The sequence below is a fragment of the Triturus cristatus genome, chromosome 12, assembly GCF_964204655.1.
Source record: "Triturus cristatus chromosome 12, aTriCri1.1, whole genome shotgun sequence".
Taxonomy (NCBI): domain Eukaryota; kingdom Metazoa; phylum Chordata; class Amphibia; order Caudata; family Salamandridae; genus Triturus; species Triturus cristatus.
In genome coordinates this window covers 565,385,592-565,403,349 of record NC_140595.1, presented here as the reverse complement: position 1 = coordinate 565,403,349, position 17,758 = coordinate 565,385,592, and the positions used below count along the sequence as shown (strand labels likewise).

Sequence of the window (17,758 nt, the reverse complement as noted above, 5' to 3'; positions counted from 1 at the left end):
TACCGGCCCTACATGTACGTCTCTTAGACACACACCCCATCAAGGTTGATGCATATACCACATGGATGTGGAGACTGTCACCCATTGGTAACACGTGATCAGACACATCTGAGACACAACATGCACACAGACTGTGGGTGCACATCAGTATTGGGGCTACAGGTCTCACTGTGATGTACATGCCATCACCCCCAGGACTCAGGGTGTATGTGACATGTCTTAAACATATCCAACCTGACACTGTGGCCTTCACTCATGCCCATTACTGTCCAATTGCACATCACAGTGCTAATGTGCACAACACACAAAGGACTCTGCCCCCATGCACAAGATAACAGCCTGGGAGTGGCTGCACAAAGTGCAAGACAAAAAAACAGCTGTGGCCCCCTCACACATCCAGGGAATGCAGCCTCACATGCCATGGGACACTGTGGCCAATGCTATAGTGTGGCAGGTATGTGCAGGTGTCCATTGCCAGTATATGTGTGTTGCATCCGTATAATAGTCACACTAATGAGGTCCGACATGGGTGACAATGCGTGCGCATTGCACGGGTCATGACCGAGCCGTGCGTACGTCTTGTCATTGAATGCAATGGGGTCCGACGCGGGTGACAATGCGTACGCATTGCACGGGTCATGACCGAGCCGTGCATACGCCTTGTCATTGAATGCAATGGGGTCCGACGCGGGTGACCATGCGTACACATTGCACGGGTCATGACCGAGCCGTGCGTACGCCTTGTCATTGAATGCAATGGGGTCCGACGCGGGTGACAATGCGTACGCATTGCACGGGTCATGACCGAGCCGTGCGTACGCCTTGTCATTGAATGCAATGAGGTCTGAAGTGGGTGACAATGCGTACGCATTGCACGGGTCATGACCGAGCCGTGCGTACGCCTTGTCATTGAATGCAATGAGGTCCGAAGTGGGTGACTATCATGCATACGCGTCGGACAGGCATGGTCCGAGACAGGCATACGCCTTGGCCATTGAATCATATGGAGGCGGGTGCATGTGCATATTCAAAATACGCGTTGTACAGTTAGTTGAACGAGCCGGGCGCACCCATTGGCTCAGGACTGTCATGGAGACAGATGCGGATTTAAAATTTGTACGAGTTGTGCACTGGAAATTCAGTTGGATGCCTACAACAATGTTGCAATTTCAAGTGTTCCATGAAGGTGAAGATTTGAACGCTGCGGAAGGCGTGTACGAGTCGTACTTTTGAATGGATTGGCCAGATTCATAGGATGGAACCGTGTTGGACCTATCACTTGGGACACATGGCACAGAGTCTGCCTCTGCAGCACAGATATAAGGCTGGCTGGCCCCCAGGGAGCTCACTTGCCTGCACTACATGCTACTGGACCACATCCCTGCTACCACTGATGCTGTCTATGCATCCTCTGGCTCCTGCTATGGCACGCACACTGGAGAGGGCCCCAGCCTTCACTGAGGAGAAGAACCAGGCCCTGCTGGGCGGGCTCCTTCCAGAGTACAGAAAGCTCTATGGGACACCAGGGGAGCAGGTGAGTGTGCTGTCCACTGCCTTCCTAATTATGCAGTAGTAGTAGTAGTAAAGCTTTATTTCGATATAGAAACATATCATAAAAGCAAAACATGACAGCATAAAAACAATGGTCGAAACAAAGCAATTTACAATTCGTATTACCATTAAAAACATTTCATATTTACACGAGATAATCTTAAAATTTATGAGAAATGAAAAAGGGACACTTTACTGTATCATCAGTTGTTTAGCAGATCTTATGCGCCAAGCCCAGCCTAGGAATTTGGCCAAACAAATGGCAAAAAAGGGTCTTGTATCTGAGAGCAGTATTCTTATAGCTTCCAGATGTGAGCGAGTTCCCAGGCTCCTACAAAGAGGCTTCAACCACCTCCGTCTAGGGGCCATATAGACTCGACACTCAAATAGAAAGTGTGCGACAGATTCGATTTTTAGCTCGCAGAATGGGCAATAGGGTACAGTTTGCAGTGGTGGTTTCCAGGTAGAGGTAAACTGACATAAAGGTAAGACCCCAACCCTGAATTTAAAATATAAAGCCCTATCATGTGAACTGTGAATCAAGTCCAAATATGGTTCTCTGGAGGGGATATCTTTAACCATCAAGAAGTTGGCAACAGATCTTGGGTGATTTGATTTACCAAGTCTCTCGTTATCCACCCAAGACCAGTAAGCCTTCTTCAGTTCTTGTTTAGGAGGTGCTGTTTTATTTTCCCACGCAGCTCCCAGACCGAGCTTGTATAATGCCCTCTTGACCTCTCTGAGCCAGGCGATCTTATGCCAGCCAGGTAAGGACAGTACATCTTTTAGGGCGTCTGCATAGCTGTGGAGTTCGGGGACGTTCCAAATTCTAGACCATAATAGTAAGGGGCGTAATTTAGCTTGCTCGCAGATTGGACGAGTACCTGCGTCCAGCAAGAGGGGGATTGTGGGGGTGCTCTGGGGTAGCCTCATCAGATCTTTGTGAAATTTATTTTCTAGGTGGGCCAAAGTATCCACTCTCTGGGTACCCCAAAGTTCTGCGCCATACAGTGCTGCACTCACAACCCTACCCCTATAAATATCAAGAAGTGCCCCAATAGGTTTTATGGAGGAAGCACGCTGCTCTTTAAGTAAAGCACCAACAACCCTCTTATGGGTTAGAAACACTTTTTGGTGATGGGCCTTCCAGCTCATACTATCACAAAGACGTATGCCTAGATAGTCAAATTCTTTGACCCGTTCTAATGTGACAGAGTCTAGAGTGGGGGGCTTAACAGATTTCTTAGGGGGGTTGAGGACAAGAAATTTAGTCTTGCCAATATTTATGGCCAGTCCCTTGGTGTCACAGAAGGCCTTGAAGCTGGAAAGTAATAACTGTATGCCTGCAGGTGATTTCGAAATCAGGAGGGTGTCGTCCGCAAACAGGAGCGTCGGGATTTTCCTTCCAGCCAGGGATGGTGCATCTGCAGGATGTTGAAGAAGGTGCTCCACCACTCCATTGACGTAAAGCGAAAACAGAGTGGGGGCAAGCACACACCCCTGGCGGACGCCCCTGTCTACTGGAATACACGGGGTTTTTTCTCCCTGGGCACCCCATCTGATTTGGGCAAAGGTGTTTTCATGGAATTTTATCAGCAAGGCCAACAAATAGGGAGGTAGACCTAACTCGTCAAGGACCTTCCACAATAATGCTCTTGGAACCAGGTCGAAGGCTGTTTTTAAGTCTATGAAGACTAAGTATAAGCTGCCCCCTCCTAGCACCACTACCTTCCAATAGAGCATTAAAAAGCGGAATGTCTGCTCGACGGTGCCTGTCCCTGATCTAAAACCCGCTTGGAAATCAGACAATATCTGATTTTCATCCACCCACTCCAGAATCCTGCCCAATACCACTTTCCCCGCTACCTTTTGCGTCGAATCCAGCAAACTGATGGGGCGGTAATTGGCTGGGTCTTCCCTGCTACCCTTCTTGAAAATGGGGACTACTTCAGCGCCCCTCCAAGAGTCAGGGAAAGACCCCCCCAACATAACCTCATTAAGAAGAGCAGCAATTAGTCTGCTCCAAAATGGGGGATTATTTTTTATCAAGTCGCCCGGGATCCCATCAGGTCCTGCCGCTTTGTTAGAAACAATACACCTGATTGCCTTCTCTACTTCCAAGGTGGTAAATAGGACTTCATTTGGTGGGAGATCTGTGGAACTGAGCCTTGGGAGCGGGTCTGGTTGCGGAGGCCCTGTCTGAGCCGAATACAATTTCGAAAAGTGGGCAAACCAGGCAACGCCAGGGATATTACAAGTCAGTTGTTGATCAATGGGCTTGACTCTTGATCTTAGCAAGTCCCAGAACCCCTTAGCATCTTTCCTTGTGCTCGCCTCCGTTAGGTCACACCAAAAGTTGAAATCATATGTCCGCTTGGCCTCAGTCACAGTTTTCCTATAAAGTTTCCTTGCAGACCTGATGGTAGCTTTGTCTTTTCCTTTTACTGCAGCAACAAGATCACCCTTAGCAAGTCGACACTTGGCTGTGAACCACTTTTCACTTGTTCTCAGGGCCCCCTTTGAAGCAGTTCTGGAGCTGGGTTTGGGAATGGTGAACAGCCCACTTAGTGCCGTTACAGTCTCCGTAAATAACGATAAAAACATCTTGCTATCGCTATTCGTGCTATCAAGCCTAGATTCAGCCTCTAGTAAGATGGTTTCAGCTTGTGACATCCTAGCCTCATCCGCTGAGACTCTTGCCCATTTAAGACGTCTGCCACAGTTTGAGGGAAGAATCTCATGTGAAGCTTTCCATAACTGATTAGTGGTTTCTTGAGACCCAGTTTGCCAGGGGACAGAAATGGTTAAAGCGAGAGGGTTGTGGTCGCTGTCACAGGTCTCTATAACCTCCATGTCTTGATGATATGGCCAGAGGTTATAGTTGAGCATAACAAAGTCAATTCTGGATGAGTGGCCCGTCCTATTGTATGTATGGGCACCCATGGGATCTGATTTAGAACGCCCATTCGTTGCTCTCAAGTTATGCTCCATGCAAAGAGCATTTATATCGATCGCCTTTTGTGTCCATTTAGGGATCGGTTCGAGGTTCAAAATAGGGATGCCCCTCCTGTTATCCTCCTCGTTGGTATCCAGAATATCTTCTTTGGCTAAAGGCTCAAAACAGCAATTAAAATCGCCTGCCAGCAGGACGAGAGAGTCGGCGTCACAGGCAGACAGGTAGTTGCTTAAGCCTAAAGAGTTTAGAGATCCTCCGTTCCTAATGCCCCTTAAGTAGAGATTAAATAGTTCTAGTTTACTTCCCCCTTTGTAGTGCACTGTTAGCCATTGAAGGTCAGGTGTTTCGGTGGTCCTTTGAGAAACACTGAGGTCTAGTGCTATGTTGATCCAGATGAGAAGACCACCGGATGGGCGTCCTTTAGAACCTTGGTGACATACAGCCGGAACATAGAAGGTCGAAAACCCCACTCTATGTCTAGGTTCCTGGCACCATGTTTCCTGTAGCAAGCAAATGTCATAGGGTGCCAGGAAGGTGTTCCATTCCGGGTTATCAAAGTTACGTGCAAGGCCAGCCACATTCCAGCTTAAGACCCTCAGTGAAGAATCGCCTGGGGAGGCAACTCTAACAGGCAGGTCGAGCTCCATTGGATTAGATTGTACTGGAGGAGGGGGGATCGAACAGGGGCTGTCTGGCCTCGTTTCCACTCTTTTGCAATCTAAAATGGCCATTTTGATCGGTTCCATGGCCCGGGGCAAGAGAGTCAGAAGCCCGGCTTGGCTAGTTGGAGGGCCGTTGGTTGGATTTCCAATTATGTCTATAACATGTGGAGACAATGCTTTTTCTAGTTGTGGGCATGCTGGGAACATAGAAAGTCAATCGACCTCCTCCAGGCCTCCAAATCTATTGTAGGTTGAAAGGCCATTCCAGTGTAAAAGAGTATTCTTTTGCCTCATGGGATGGGTGTTCCATGGGTGGTGCTGCACCAAGGACCAGTTATCCGCTTGGGTATGCAATTGGCGTGGGGGGTAAAAATAGGATAGCGGCCTTGGTATGACTAAAGAATCTTCACTAGTTGGCCAGGAACAGATATGGTGCGCCGTATGTGGGTCTTCAAAAGTTACAACTACACAGTCCCCTTGCTTAGATTTCTTGGTTGGGCCCACCCAGGGTATTCTACGGACCATCATTACTCGGCTTCTTTTGCCATTGGGAATCGGTCTGTTGACGTTAAGCCAGTGCATAGTTTTATTTTTCAATGACCAGTGGTTTTCGTGTTGGTCAGTGCCAATCACAGGGACGCCTGTCAACACGACCACATAGTCATTGGCCTCTGGTGGAAGGTCTATATAGCCTCCTCCAAAATTTTCTTTTGGACGAGGACCCTGGGTTTCGGCAGGCTGGGGTCTGGCGGATGCTACCAGGTTTGGATTTACTATTCCAGGCTTAGAGTTCCGTGTGGGAATCTGCGGTTTGGTAGCCTGAGGTTTAGCGGTTATGGAAACTTGATCCACAGCCACAGTCCTCGGCTTAGGAACAGGCCTTACAGCAACAGGTACTGGTGGGGGGTGCTGCTCAGCTTGCAAAACAGGGGCTGGCGAAAGTGGGTCAGATAAGGACACGCCCTGGTTTTCGAGACTTCTCAGGCCAAGAGTGGCCAGAGCAATAATGCTCTTCTCCATCTCGAGTAGATTGTTTTCTATCCTAGACAATCTTAAGTCGAGTGGTGAGAGAAGTTTTTTTAATGTTTCCCAGACTTGATCTATAAATTCCTTATCATTCCTTCCCTGGTCTTGTACCTGCGCCCCCTCGTCTACTGGGGTGGTGTTGGCTGGACCCTCTCCCATACTTTGGCATACTGACTGTGTGCTCGAGGAACCCTCAGGTAAAGCATTACATGCCTGAGTGTTGGTCATTGTGAGCTGGCGGGAGACTGCGACCTTTGCCTTTATACGAGAGTAGGCTGAGCGTGATTGGCGTTTTCTTTTGGGTTGTGCACCACTAACACGGGAAGTAGTTGGGAATACTTGGGAAAGGGGATTAAGGGTGGGGGTCTGGGCGTGAGAAGGTGCAGCGAAACTTAGCTCTTCTGTAATGCGAGATTGTTCTAAGGGCGGAGTGAGGGTGGAAGTAATCCGGGGCTGGTGTAAATCAACCTGGGTGGTAATACTATTTGGGCGGGCAGGGCGTGCTGGAGTGACAGCAGAGGCTATATGTCCTAGGGATGATTTTTTCGAGAGGGCAATTACCTCGGACAGCCTACGTGCAGCTACCAATTCTAGGGATACCCGGGTTTGAAGTTTAGATATTTCTTCATCGATGGCTATATTTGTGCGGGTGATGAAGTCGTCCATAGGGCCACAGATTTGTGAACCACCTTTGGAGGCTTTGCTACGTGTCATCCTAGTACTCATGGTGCTTGCGATAAGATCAGGGTCGTCACTCGACTTACTAACTAGGGGGCTTCAGTTTAAGCTAACCTGTCTCAGCACGATGATACAATAACAAGCAGGTTAGGAGCAATAAGGGGGGTGGGCCAGGGCCGTCCTCTACCGTCCTCGAACGGCCTCAAACGGCCCGCTCTTAGCCCGGTCTTCGCCCCGGCCGTTGCCCCGCGCGCGTCCCGCGTGCGCGTTGTCCACACAAGCTATGAAGGAAAAAACAAGAGGAAGGGGCGGGAAGAGGACCAGCTGCGGCCGATCCACGCCGCTAGGAATGCTGGTCCTCGCAGTCCCGCCTCTACCCCTGTTGACCAGATGACAGCTTGCAAGGGGCGCGTTGGTGCTCAAAGCACGTGAAGGGAGGCAGAAAGGATGTTCCCCAGAGAGAGTCTAAGCCTACGAGCGGCTCCCGCGAAGCGGGGGCCGCGAGGCGTGGCGAAGTGGCCAGACAGCAACAGCACAGGAACAGCGCTTCTTTGCAGGAAGGGTCCCAAGGCTCACTCACTCCACACAGATTTTAAAGAGGAGGAGGAGGGGGCGGGAAGAGGACCAGCTGCGGCCGATCCACGCCGCTAGGAATGCTGGTCCTCGCAGTCCCGCCTCTACCCCTGTTGACCAGATGACAGCTTGCAAGGGGCGCGTTGGTGCTCAAAGCACGTGAAGGGAGGCAGAAAGGATGTTCCCCAGAGAGAGTCTAAGCCTACGAGCGGCTCCCGCGAAGCGGGGGCCGCGAGGCGTGGCGAAGTGGCCAGACAGCAACAGCACAGGAACAGCGCTTCTTTGCAGGAAGGGTCCCAAGGCTCACTCACTCCACACAGATTTTAAAGAGGAGGAGGAGGGGGCGGGAAGAGGACCAGCTGCGGCCGATCCACGCCGCTAGGAATGCTGGTCCTCGCAGTCCCGCCTCTACCCCTGTTGACCAGATGACAGCTTGCAAGGGGCGCGTTGGTGCTCAAAGCACGTGAAGGGAGGCAGAAAGGATGTTCCCCAGAGAGAGTCTAAGCCTACGAGCGGCTCCCGCGAAGCGGGGGCCGCGAGGCGTGGCGAAGTGGCCAGACAGCAACAGCACAGGAACAGCGCTTCTTTGCAGGAAGGGTCCCAAGGCTCACTCACTCCACACAGATTTTAAAGAGGAGGAGCAGGGGGCGGGAAGAGGACCAGCTGCGGCCGATCCACGCCGCTAGGAATGCTGGTCCTCGCAGTCCCGCCTCTACCCCTGTTGACCAGATGACAGCTTGCAAGGGGCGCGTTGGTGCTCAAAGCACGTGAAGGGAGGCAGAAAGGATGTTCCCCAGAGAGAGTCTAAGCCTACGAGCGGCTCCCGCGAAGCGGGGGCCGCGAGGCGTGGCGAAGTGGCCAGACAGCAACAGCACAGGAACAGCGCTTCTTTGCAGGAAGGGTCCCAAGGCTCACTCACTCCACACAGATTTTAAAGAGGAGGAGGAGGGGGCGGGAAGAGGACCAGCTGCGGCCGATCCACGCCGCTAGGAATGCTGGTCCTCGCAGTCCCGCCTCTACCCCTGTTGACCAGATGACAGCTTGCAAGGGGCGCGTTGGTGCTCAAAGCACGTGAAGGGAGGCAGAAAGGATGTTCCCCAGAGAGAGTCTAAGCCTACGAGCGGCTCCCGCGAAGCGGGGGCCGCGAGGCGTGGCGAAGTGGCCAGACAGCAACAGCACAGGAACAGCGCTTCTTTGCAGGAAGGGTCCCAAGGCTCACTCACTCCACACAGATTTTAAAGAGGAGGAGGAGGGGGCGGGAAGAGGACCAGCTGCGGCCGATCCACGCCGCTAGGAATGCTGGTCCTCGCAGTCCCGCCTCTACCCCTGTTGACCAGATGACAGCTTGCAAGGGGCGCGTTGGTGCTCAAAGCACGTGAAGGGAGGCAGAAAGGATGTTCCCCAGAGAGAGTCTAAGCCTACGAGCGGCTCCCGCGAAGCGGGGGCCGCGAGGCGTGGCGAAGTGGCCAGACAGCAACAGCACAGGAACAGCGCTTCTTTGCAGGAAGGGTCCCAAGGCTCACTCACTCCACACAGATTTTAAAGAGGAGGAGCAGGGGGCGGGAAGAGGACCAGCTGCGGCCGATCCACGCCGCTAGGAATGCTGGTCCTCGCAGTCCCGCCTCTACCCCTGTTGACCAGATGACAGCTTGCAAGGGGCGCGTTGGTGCTCAAAGCACGTGAAGGGAGGCAGAAAGGATGTTCCCCAGAGAGAGTCTAAGCCTACGAGCGGCTCCCGCGAAGCGGGGGCCGCGAGGCGTGGCGAAGTGGCCAGACAGCAACAGCACAGGAACAGCGCTTCTTTGCAGGAAGGGTCCCAAGGCTCACTCACTCCACACAGATTTTAAAGAGGAGGAGGAGGGGGCGGGAAGAGGACCAGCTGCGGCCGATCCACGCCGCTAGGAATGCTGGTCCTCGCAGTCCCGCCTCTACCCCTGTTGACCAGATGACAGCTTGCAAGGGGCGCGTTGGTGCTTAAAGCACGTGAAGGGAGGCAGAAAGGATGTTCCCCAGAGAGAGTCTAAGCCTACGAGCGGCACCCGCGAAGCGGGGCCGCGAGGCGTGGCGAAGTGGCCAGACAGCAACAGCACAGGAACAGCGCTTCTTTGCAGGAAGGGTCCCAAGGCTCACTCACTCCACACAGATTTTAAAGAGGAGGAGGAGGGGGCGGGAAGAGGACCAGCTGCGGCCGATCCACGCCGCTAGGAATGCTGGTCCTCGCAGTCCCGCCTCTACCCCTGTTGACCAGATGACAGCTTGCAAGGGGCGCGTTGGTGCTCAAAGCACGTGAAGGGAGGCAGAAAGGATGTTCCCCAGAGAGAGTCTAAGCCTACGAGCGGCTCCCGCGAAGCGGGGGCCGCGAGGCGTGGCGAAGTGGCCAGACAGCAACAGCACAGGAACAGCGCTTCTTTGCAGGAAGGGTCCCAAGGCTCACTCACTCCACACAGATTTTAAAGAGGAGGAGGAGGGGGCGGGAAGAGGACCAGCTGCGGCCGATCCACGCCGCTAGGAATGCTGGTCCTCGCAGTCCCGCCTCTACCCCTGTTGACCAGATGACAGCTTGCAAGGGGCGCGTTGGTGCTCAAAGCACGTGAAGGGAGGCAGAAAGGATGTTCCCCAGAGAGAGTCTAAGCCTACGAGCGGCTCCCGCGAAGCGGGGGCCGCGAGGCGTGGCGAAGTGGCCAGACAGCAACAGCACAGGAACAGCGCTTCTTTGCAGGAAGGGTCCCAAGGCTCACTCACTCCACACAGATTTTAAAGAGGAGGAGGAGGGGGCGGGAAGAGGACCAGCTGCGGCCGATCCACGCCGCTAGGAATGCTGGTCCTCGCAGTCCCGCCTCTACCCCTGTTGACCAGATGACAGCTTGCAAGGGGCGCGTTGGTGCTCAAAGCACGTGAAGGGAGGCAGAAAGGATGTTCCCCAGAGAGAGTCTAAGCCTACGAGCGGCTCCCGCGAAGCGGGGGCCGCGAGGCGTGGCGAAGTGGCCAGACAGCAACAGCACAGGAACAGCGCTTCTTTGCAGGAAGGGTCCTAATTATGCATGTTGTCTGACTAGCAGTACTAGCAGTGTGTACACCAGTGGCAAGCATTCTCACTGACTACTTTCATCCACCAAAGTGTGTAGGTACATGTAATGAATAGTTTTCCTGCTGCTAAAGTGCATTGTTGCAAGCTTAAACTATCCAGGCATTGTTAACATGTCAGACATGCATGTGAGTTGTCATTCCCCATGGTTGCACTACCTGTGTAATTTATTTCCCTTTGTGATCATGACATGTATATCCAATTGTGTGCTGCACAAATGTGAGGCATGTGTGTTAATGTACTTTTCACTTTGTCATCCTCACAGGTTGATGCCCACCAGAAGCAGGAGATCTGGCTGACCATCGCCCGGGCTGTTTGTTCTGTGGGGGTCTACAAGTGGTGCATCCGCAACTGCCAGAAGAGGTGGCAGGACCTTCGGGGCTGGACCCGGAGGATAGCTAGAGTCCAGCTGAAGCAGTCACCTCCACGCAGGAGGGGCGGACACCGGACCCTGACTCCCCACATGCTCCAGATACTGGTGGTGGTCTTCCCGGACCTGGATAGGCAGCTGAAGGCCAGACAGCAGCAGGAAGGGGGTAAGTCCATGCCTGATCTGTGTACTATGCCTGACATGCAAATAGCAGTCTTTTGTCCAGGTCACACTTCCACATTACATAGGTCTTGTAGTCCCAAAATCAGGTCCCTCATCTGTGTGATGCACCCTCCTCATCTGTTCCACAGGTGTGGCCCCTACAGTCTGTTGCTTGTGTCACTAGGGCACTGTGTCCCTGCAGTCAGCTATGTTTCAGGTACCAGTCAGCATCACTTCCCGTGACTCTGTTGTGTGTTTCATGGGTGGGTCAATTGTTTACACAATGCCTGAGATCTGACATGTGAACTGGGTGTGCCCTTGAGATGTGTACCAATTGCTGGTCTGACTCGCAACATGTTTCTGGGGTATTCAAAACAAAACCATGCAGCAGGGGACTCCAATTTTTGGGCATCAGGAGTATGTATATCAAGTATGTCACAATTGCTTAGCCACCTGGCTACTGTCCGGGGCAAAACACTGTTTCACTTAGTCCTGCCCAGTCATGCCCCCTCAAGGGCATTCAGAAACACTCTGTAATCCCACTCCTGTGTATGAAATTACAGGTTGTGCTTAGTGACATGTGCCCTCAGGTGTCTGCCTCTGTGTCATTAGGGTGTGGCTTGTTGCTACGTACAACTGGGGTGTCCATGATTCAGAGGGTCAGAATGACATCTGCAATGTGACTGTGGGAGACAAAACCTGTGTGACATATAGGTGTGTGATCATCTGACGCACAATGGTGTATGCAACTGTGTCCCTCATGCAGCTGGGTTACATGCATGGCAGACTGTGATGTGTTAATGTACATGGATTTGTGTTTGCTGAGACTCATATGAATGATTTGCATGATGTGGGGTCTTCTGGGTCCTGGATATGTTGTTTGCATGGGATAGGCAAGTGCGCCGGTCATCTGCAGAGTCAGCTTTACCCCTCAGCTAGGATTGAGAGTCAGTGCATATTGTTGTTGTCTGGATGCCCTGCCCCTGTGACAGGAGACAGTGTTGACTGACTTTCAGGGCATCCCAGTGCCATGGCATTAAACTTGCTATGAGTGAGCCTGCGTTGTGTTCAAGAGTGCACCATGCACCCCATTGTGGCCTTGCTCATAAGGACATGAGTACATCATAGTGTGTGTTGCTGGCATGCATCCCAAGCATGTGAAATGAGTCTCTGCCCATCCCTTCATCCGGACACCTGTACTGAGTCAGTCGCAAGAGATGTGCTGTGTGTCTAGTGACATACTCCTACATGTTCAATTGCATGTACAACTAATGTGTGGGTGGTGCATGTTGGCACATTGGTGTGTTAGCATCCAACATGCAACGGACATATGTGTGAAAGTCAAGGAGGGATATGTGTGCCATGGTTGATGTTGAGAATGACATTTATCTCATCCTAAACAGTGTTGGCATTTTGAGCTGTGTTCAGCTGATGATGCCAGGGCTTGCCCTGTGATGTGATGTACTCACTGGAGTATGTGCAGTCGGTGCAGGTGACTGATGTTGTTCTGTTACTTCCTATTCCTATCCAGATACATCCACGGCCACAGGAGGAGACAGCTCCACGGACCAGGAGGAGCCACAGAGCCTTAGAGGGACAGAAGGGGAGGAGTCAGGTGGACCCAGGGGCACGGAGGGCGAGTTGAGCCACACAGAGGAGTCGTCAGCACCATCCCCCCCAGCTGAAGGCCACAGCAGCTCTGAGGATGACTCCCCTGTGGAGGCGGGTGTCAGCAGCCACCAAACACCAGCTACTGAGGCTGTCTCTGCCACCACCACCACCACCAGCACCACCACCCCCCTCCCATCGGCTCCCATCCCAGAGGTCCCTGTGGGCTCCCGTGTTCGTGAGCCTGTCTCCTTTGTGCCAGGCAGCACACCCCCTGCCCCTGTGTCCCCTGCTGCCCTGAGTGAGGAGTCTGTGGACTTACTTTGACAGATCCATGTAGGGCAGACGTCAATGCTGAAGGTCCTCCATGCACACACAGGTCTGTTGACACAACTGGTGTCATTCATGGAGGGCATTTCATGTCTGCCCCACAGAAACCCCCAAACCAAGGGCTAGACGTGCACACAAGCTAGCGCAGGGGACTGATTCCACACTCACAGGGGCTTGTTTGCTGACACACACACAGACATCCACAACCACTCCACAGTCCTCTGAGACCTCTCCCTCCCAGCCCCCTTCCCTTGCCTCACCTGCAACCCCATCCCCCCAGAAGCTCTTCCTCTGTGACCTTGGCCTCTTCCCCACCGACCCTGCAGATCCTGATTACAAGGGAAAGAGGAAGTCCCCACACACAGAAGGGAGTGCCCCTCACACCCGGACACCCTCCCCCAGGCACAGTCAGACCGAGACGCCCACCCGCAAGTCCCCCCAGCGCAAGAAGAGCAAGACCCCCCCACCACCACGCAGCTCCAAGGCAAAGTCTCCGTCCTCCATCCCCCAGGCCACCACTCCAGAGGTTCCCCCGCCACTCCCTGCCCCGGGTTCCCCCACACACAGATACACCATCCCCAAAATGCTAAGGCAATCCCCCCTAACACTTGCTCCTCCACACCTGGTCAGACAGTTGGTACCACTGATGTGGGGACCGTGTCCCCCCCTGCCCTGCCGACCTCCCCTGTCCCCCATTCCGCTCCCATGTATGTAGGCACTGCTTTGGAGTCAACGACCACCCCGTCTGACTTGGGCACTACAGTGGTGAGCCAATCCACTCCATCTGACCTGCCCACTGGAGTTGTGCCGGCACCCACCCCATCTGACTTGTGCACCACAGTTGTGACAGCACCTACCACTTCAGTCAGCTCCACTGCAGTTGCAAGTGTCTCGCCTGCATCCCCCACCTCTTCACTGCCTCCTTCTGCTGCACCCTGATCCTGTCCCTGCGGTGCCTGGCCTGCCCCCATGAGTGGTACTGGGTTCATCCCACTACTTTTCCAATGGGCTACAAGATGTGTGGGTGCATGACACACTACTGTTAATTGTTGTATCATTGTGATTTGTCAGTTCTGAGTGTTGACGATGTTGTCAGACACAGATGGGACACAGTCAGGGTTCCTCAAGGCACTTGTTTTTTCGCAATATCACGTAGTTGTCCCTAGGTGGTAGTTTTCAGTGATTGAGACATGTGTATGTGTGTGTGACTGCTCCCACTTGTCGGGTTCACGGCAGCGAGGCTGGCAGGTGTCAGCATGGGTGCCTTGTGTTCCTCCTTGGCATCTGCATAGTCCTGGGACTGTGGCAGGGATTCTGAAGGTTACATGACCTGTGAGGTCATGGCCATGTACCGCATACTGTGCAGTGTGTCTGTCATTCCCCAGGGTTGTAAACAGTCCTTGTGTAATGTGTGTGTGCACCTTAGTTCCTGGCAACATTCCTCTGTTTGTCATGGGTGCATGTGCAATGTCACCTGTCCAAGTGGACTTCACAGATACACATTGTTGCAGTTCAGGTGTGTGGTGTTGATGGTGGACTGATGTGAATGTTTGCAAGGATGGTCCCCTAGTCCCGTTTGTCCATGGATGAGGGGCCATGCTGAGTGATTTGTGTATGTGTGATGTACGTTTGTGGCACAGGACACATGTCTGGGTTTCCCAGTTTGTATGACATCTGTCTTTGTCATCACAGTGGAGGTGTCATGCATGCTTGTGTCACCCCACTGTCTGTTCCCTGGGGGTAGTGGTGTTGTGTGTCAGTCTCTTGCTGTGTTAGTTGGTGTTCATTCCAGCTTGTGTCACATGTGTCTGTTGTGCTTCCTCTCATCTCCCAACGCCTGATTGGCCACTGAGGGTGTCCCAATGATGGTTTACTTTTGTATGGCACTGTGTCCACATCTGTGTCACTGTGGTTCAACCCCCCTCATGTGTTGTGTAGTTGCCTGGGGATACTGAGACACACACACACACATGTTGTGGCAGATGTGCAGTGTGAGGGTGCCTGTTTGTGATTGTGCATCTGCATCAGTGCATTGGTATTGCTGTCGTGGGCCATTGTCTGGATGCCGTTTCTGTGATTTTGCCTGCTGTCCCTGTGAGTCATATCACATCATTGTGCCACATTCATCCTGGTTGTTAGGTGCCATTGCTGGCACGGAATGGGAGTTTGTGAGCTGACACCTACAGTCTACACAGGTTGTTTTGGTTAGTGTGTCTATTTTCGAGATATGTGTATGCTTTGTGATGGTCACTTCTGCTCTTGTGTCATTGTACACTGTATGCATTGTCAGCCCCCATGTGTGGTGCCTGTCTGCACATGGCCGAGGGTGTGTTATGTTTTCACAGCACTGTTAGCCTCACCACATCTCTGTGGGAATGGGACACAAACACTACTTCACCCCAGAAGTGTTTAATGTGTTCGGAGCAGGGTTCATACATGCTGTTTGTTATTTGCAGCTTTGACCATGATGACACTTACCTTTTGGTCACTGTGATGAGGGGGGGGGGGGGGTTTAGACCACATCACCACAATGCTCAACATCTGCTGCAGTTTGGAGGCCCACACTTAACTTTTGTTCTACACAGTGAGGGGGTGTTCTTTTTTCATTGGCGCAGTGCTATGGTGATGTTTGCCTTGTGTATGTCACACTCATGTGTTGGTCACACATGTGCTGTTACTTACATTGTATGCTCGTAGCCATAATCACGGTTGTGGGCATTTGTCACAGACTACACACTGTTGTCATGATGTCATGGGGGATGTATTTTGCAGACATACCTGATGTTTGCGTATGCTGGATGTGTTGCACATCACCCATATTATGGGTGTGGGTGGCAGGGCTGATGGGCAACAGGTCCCCTGTGAGTGGGGGTGGCAGGGGTGATGGGCTACATAAGCACTAGGGGTGTGGGTGGCAGGGGTGAAGGGCAACATAGTCCCTATGGGTGGGGGTGGCAGGGGTGATCGGCAACATAAGCCCTGTGAGTGGGTGTGGCAGGGGTGATGGGCAACATAAGCCCTGTGAGTGGGGGTGGCAGGGGTGATGGGCAACATAAGCACTAGGGGTGTGGGTGGCAGGGGTGATGGGCAATATAGTCCCTATGGGTGGGGGTGGCAGGGGTGATGGGCAACAGGTCCCCTGTGAGTGGGGGTGGCAGGGGTGATGGGCAACATAGTCCCTATGGGTGGGGGTGGCAGGGGTGATCGGCAACATAAGCCCTGTGAGTGGGTGTGGCAGGGGTGATGGGCAACATAAACCCTGTGAGTGGGGGTGGCAGGGGTGATGGGCAACATAAGTACTAGGGGTGTGGGTGGCAGGGGTGATGGGCAACATAGTCCCTATGGGTGGGGGTGGCAGGGGTGATGGGAAACATAAGCCCTGTGAGTGGGTGTGGCAGGGGTGATGGGCAACATAAGCCCTTTTAGTGGGGGTGGCAGGGGTGATGGGCAACATAAGCACTAGGGGTGTTGGTGTCAGGGGTGATGGGCAACATAAGCCCTGTGAGTGGGTGTGGCAGGGGTGATGGGCAACATAAGCCCTGTGAGTGGGGGTGTCAGGGGTGATGGGCAACATAAGCACTAGGGGTGTGGGTGGCAGGGGTGATGGGCAACATAGTCCCTATGGTTGGGGGTGGCAGGGGTGATAAGCAACAGGTCCCCTGTGAGTGGGGGTGGCAGGGGTGATGTGCAACAGGTCCTCTGTGAGTGGGGGTGGCAAGGGTGATGGGCAACATAAGCACTAGGGGTGTGGGTGGCAGGGGTGATGGGCAATATAGTCCCTATGGGTGGGGGTGGCAGGGGAGATGAGCAACAGGTCCCCTGTGAGTGGGGGTGGCAAGGGTGATGTGCAACAGGTCCCCTGTGAGTGGGGGTGGCAGGGGTGATGGGCAACATAGTCCCAATGGGTGGGGGTGGCAGGGGTGATGGGCAACATAAGCCCTGTGAGTGGGTGTGGCAGGGGTGATGGGCAACATAAGCCCTGTGAGTGTGGGTGGCAGGGGTGATGGGCAACATAAGCACTAGGGGTGGGGGTGGCAGGGGTGATGAGCAACAGGTCCCCTGTGAGGGGGGTGGCAGGGGTGATGGGCAACATAGTCCCTATGGGTGGGGGTGGCAGGGGTGATGGGCAACAGGTCCCCTGAGAATGGGGGTGGCAGGGGTGATGGGCAACAGGTCCCCTGTTAGTGGGGGTGGCAGGGGTGATGTGCAACAGGTCCCCTGTGAGTGGGGGTGGCAGGGGTGATGGGCAACATAGTCCGTATGGGTGGGGGTGGCAGGGGTGATGGGCAACATAAGCCCTGTGAGTGGGGGTGGCAGGGGTGATGGGCAACATATTCCCTATGGGTGGGGGTGGCAGTAGTGATGGGCAACAGGCCCCCTATGGGTGGGGTGTTAGTGTTGCTGGCCATGCAACCCCTATGGTGGGCTGTTGTTAGTGGCCAGGGTATGGATCCCCTGTGTGTGTGTGCCATTTTGCGGGTATGTGTCGTTTGTTTATGTGGTAGATGTCTGACTTACCACCTGCGCCGTCGGCGTCGGTCCCTGAGCCGGTCATAGATGTAGAGTACTGGTATGACCTGCGCAATGGGATTCATGATGTGTTCATGTCGTACACGCTGCTTGTTGCTCCGTCTCATACCCGCTGCAAGCTGGTCCGTCTCGTAGCCGTGTATTGATTTGTGGCGCGAATCGTAGCTGATATGCTTGTTTTCCAGATGCTCTGATGTGCCGTACGTGACGACCCGTACGGCGTGTAG

At 53.4% G+C, this 17,758-nt stretch overlaps 1 long non-coding RNA gene across 1 annotated transcript in view; it reads left to right on the top strand.

The window, feature by feature from the left end:
• Nucleotides 1-17,758, top strand: part of LOC146776272 (uncharacterized) — a 207,894-nt gene that overhangs the window by 38,329 nt on the left and 151,807 nt on the right. The gene's annotated exons all lie outside the window — the stretch shown is intronic.